Raw genomic sequence first — 4,534 nt, 5'->3', positions numbered from 1 at the left:
AGTAGCCTTGTTTTGAAGTCTTTAGTTTAATGCAACTATGTTGGTGCATGGGGTTGTGTATCCAACTGACCAAAAACAGCATAGCCAAAGGATGCAGAGAATACTAAGTGCTTTGCAGGGTTAAGCAGAAGGTGATCACCTTGCTCTTGTTTAGGCACATCTGCAGGTTTGGGCTTCTAAATGTTATAGCAAGTATAACCAGTATCTTGATGCACTCTAGATTTGTTCTGCCTGTAACACATATCCTGGGTGCCTCAGGCCTTCCTGTCTGCATTTGCTGTGCCTTGCATAGGAAACTTCTCCTCCCAGCTATGAAATGCTGCCTAATACAATAATATTTTATACCTAAACAGGTCTAAATATTTATTAGTGTGAATACACTGAAGATAAAATAGCAGATCAGAAAGCTTTTATATGGCCTCTCCAACTGTAACACATACCACCCTTTTTCTGAACTCCTCATTAAAAGTAGAAAAGAGCAGTGTACTTGACAGCTAAGGGGGGTGGGTCTGGGATTGAAATGAAAAAAATGCATTTTAGGAATTAATGATTTCACTAGAGAAATACAGAGGATCAAGGACAGAATTTGCCTGTCTTGCAACTCCTGCCAGCTGATAGTTCCAGATTTTTCCAATAGCACAAAGTTTTTATACAAAAAGTAAGAATATGTGCAAACACATGTGCAAGTGATGTGGTCTTGTTTTGAAAAAGGAAGAACTTAGGAAAGGACTTATTTCCTTCTGGTTAAAATGCAGCCTGGAAGCGGATGGTCCTTTCTGTGGCTGTTGCTCCTCCGGATTGCAGCCTTAGTCTCTTTAGCTGCAGGATGTGCTGGAAACTCAAACTACCGTGTGAGGATGCTGAGAGCTGGAAGCTCTCCATTACTAACCATTATGTTTATGCAGTCAGTGATAAAACACAGGACAAGAGGAAGAGGATCAGACAGTGATAGGTAGGAGTACGTAGCAACCCATCCAAAGGTAGGACTGGGACATGGGCATAAGCACAGGGAGTGCTGCCAAGTAACAGGGAGGATTTTAAGAGGTTATAGTGGGAACCTCTTTGGGCACTGGCAAACAGCAGAAAGGGGGCTTTGAGGACGGGTCCTACTTGATGCTGTAGAGCTGCTGAGCGAGGTACCTGGGGTGCTGTGGTGATGTTTCCCGATGGCTTGGCCAGCAGCGATACGAAGTCCCTTGCAGAGGTGCTGGGTCTCTGCCCGTGGGCAGCATCCAGCGCAGGCTGCAGAGCTGCCTTCCAGCCTCGGCCCCTCTGGCTGCAGCGTTAGGGCTGGTGCAGGGGCCCAGGGAAGCTGTGAGCCAGTCCAAGGCAAAGCAGTGGTTAGAAACCTTTTTAAAGCTGCTTGGACAGCCCAGCATTGGGAACTTGCCTCTTTTAGGAGAGGTCACCTCCAAATGAAGAGCTCCAGGGACAGGCGGCCAAGCTCCAGGCTAGGGCAAATGAAAACAATTATCCTCTTACAATTTTACGTTTGCTTTGACAATGGTGGTGAGGTCTTTGCAGCACAGCGAGCTGGCAGCCCTGAGCGGCCCAGGGGAGTCGCAGAGGGTCCCACCTCTGTCTCCTAGTGCTGCCGGGGAGGGAGCCTGGGTGGCCTGACTGCCCCCAGCCTCAGCCCCAGGCTCTCCTTGCTGCCTGGGCTGGACTGCTCCGCGTGCCGAGAAGGGAGGAGAAACTGGTGCTGAGCAGCTTGTCCTGTCGCATGGGTGTTGTAATTTAGTGCTAGTGTTAAATAAGATACTTTAGTATAGCAAGGAGCTATATGTGAGTGTGCATGTGCACATGCAGGATGTAATTAATGCATAATTTTAAAAAAAGCTGTTATATACATGCACCTCTAACCGTAGCTGAGGGCATTCCCAGGCTGCAAGAGACCATGCACTCACTTAGTGCAGTCCCCACATAGCCCAGGCCAGGGGTTTCTTCCCAGTTATACTTCCTTAGCACCAACATTGCTGTGTCTGAGTGAAAGAAATGCTCCAGAATGGCAGCCAGGGGCAATGTGAAGGGTGGGATATTGATCCAGTTGGGATCCTTGTTGGCAGCTGTGGAGACTACTCCAGCTTGCCGGGCTCTGTGCCATTTTTCTGATGGACTCTGAGGTGGTGGTGGCGTTATGGGAGTTTTGTTCTGGTTTCATGGTTTTGTCCTTGTCCCTACCTTGCTGTACCTCAGTTCTTATTTGTTTCCTACATAACCAGTCTGGAACAGAGCATTTCCACTTGCAGAAATAAATCTGTGCACATGCAGAGATCCCCTGGGACCCAAGGCCTGGCTGTTTGCTGGCTGAATCTCTTCCCAAAGCCTTTGCACGGCTGTTCACCGAGTCATTGCTGTGAGAAACATGCGTGGCTGTGTCTGTAAGGAGAAATAACTTGTTCAAAATGGGCCCAAAGGACCTACTTCGTTGTAATTTAAAGAACAGTTGATGTCAATGTCTCGAATTTATGGGAAACTGCTGCTCTGAAACCAAGATGGACTAATAGGAGGCATGTGCACTTGTAACCAAAGTGGGACTAGTGAGGTGCTGAGGTTAAGCGTGCTTCATAGTGAGGCTGCCGTGTGGGTTGGGTATTAAATGCTGGCTTTCTGTGAGACCTTGGCTGCCTTTCCACTCCTGGGATGGAGCTGCTCTGAAAGTGCTGCCCTTTACCCTCTTGGGTCCCTTGTCCAAAGGGGAAGGGAGCCCTCAAATCTCAGCCCTCGGTTCTGCCCCTAGGAAAAGGCTGGCATCCCTACCTGCAGAAAGTGCAGTGAAGAAATTGTCAAGTTTCTGCTGCACCATCATGACCAGATGATGCTGGGGTGTCACCAAGGTGGTGGTGCAGGCTGTGTCCACATTCCTACAGTGATTTTTAAGAGTGAAATTAGACCCCAAACCCTTGTCAGGACAAATTTCATGGCTTCTGGCATTTTGTTGGTTGAATTTGAAAGGTAAATCAGCAGGTCCCTGCCAGCCAGTCTGCTCTATGACCTAGCAAATGTTCTAGTTCAGCAACAGATGCATTTACAGGTGGCCTGAGATAATGGCTGCCAGTCTGAAGCCAAGGATTGGATTGCTGTAAGGAAGAAAAACCTTGTATCTGGTTTTCTGACAGTACCATAGTCATTGAGGAATGGATTTACAGTGACAAGAAGCAAACAGGAAGCTGTGTGCAACTCCTTAAACCCACCAGATGTGCAAAGTCTTATAGACGGCAGTCTGTTTATTACAACCAATGTCCTGGTAGATTGCCAGGGTTGCAAAACATACGTAGGCTGGAGAGGAAAAGGAAACGGAAACTATGTCAGTCATCAGCAGAATATGATTTAGCAATTTCAGATCTGGAAGGATGGCTTGCAAGTGTTCTTCAGGTTATATCCATGATTCACAACCCTTCTTCGTATTAAATACAGATGTTAGAGCATGCAGTCTGGGGCACTATTGACACAGACTCTTAGGGGATGCTTGCTGAGGATGGATGCTTAAAGCAGTAAGAGCTCAAAATCTCCAGGGGGTTGTTGCAACACTTGGAAGGACCTCCTGACCCTCAAAGCTACAAACTGTATTCAGCAGAAGTAAAGATATTCATGATTAGGACAGACCATACAGCCCTGCAGTAGCTCAGTAGCTGCTGGAAAAACTTCAATACCAACAAGTGTAGCTAGAACTGCCCTGTTCTTGTGCCTCACCTTGCTGCCTGGGGCAGCTGCTTGGAGGGGCAAGCGGTTGCTGAAGAGACCAAGACTACTTGGGAGGAGGTGTCCACCTCTCCTCATGGCATAGTCCTGGTTCATCCAGGTAATCATCATCTAACCAAAGCTTCCCAAAATGGGAACTATCTCTGGGTATGGGCCAAGGGAAGGATCATCTCGCAAAGGCAGAAGTGCTGTCTCTTGAAAAGATCTGGTAGAAAGCTCTGGTTAGAAGAGGAGGCACTGAGATTAAGCTTGATGTTGCAGAGGATGCTGATCACTGGTGCAGGTGTCAGTTGGTTAATAGCCAGCCTAAATCCTGGACTAAGGGTGAGGAGGACACAGGTTGCATGATGCCGTCCACAGCATCCCCCAGAGCCTCCCTGGTGAGGGAAGCTTGGGGAGCTGCCTCGCAGGGTGGCACCACGGGTAGGGACAACCCTTTCCCTCACTGCTTCTCAGAGTTACCCAGTGACACGGGCGAGATGTGTGTCTGTTGGGTCTCCATGTGCTGTGGGAAATAGCCTAGTGTTTCTAAATAAATCCCAGTTGTGTACTGGGGTGATACTGTCTTTCCTTTGACAGATTTTTTGTCACAAGATGCTGCTGAATTTCATAATGCAAATGATTTAAGGAAGCAGGGCCAGGAGCAGTTGACAGTGTCATTTGATTTTATTTGTACATTGGCACTTCATGTGCGGGACATCTCTGCTTTTTTAAATGAGATATTCCATCAGATTGGGAAAGAACATTTTTCTGTTGCCCAATGCCTAAGCAAAAAACCTAACCAAACAAAACCCCAATATTATAAAGAACAGGAAGATAAGACAAGTTAAAC

This window comes from Tinamus guttatus, unplaced genomic scaffold (genome assembly GCF_059628265.1).
Source record: "Tinamus guttatus ecotype Peru unplaced genomic scaffold, ASM5962826v1 Tinamus_guttatus_pri_ptg000389l, whole genome shotgun sequence".
In the NCBI taxonomy this organism is placed as follows: domain Eukaryota; kingdom Metazoa; phylum Chordata; class Aves; order Tinamiformes; family Tinamidae; genus Tinamus; species Tinamus guttatus.
This window is presented reverse-complemented; position numbering follows the sequence as displayed.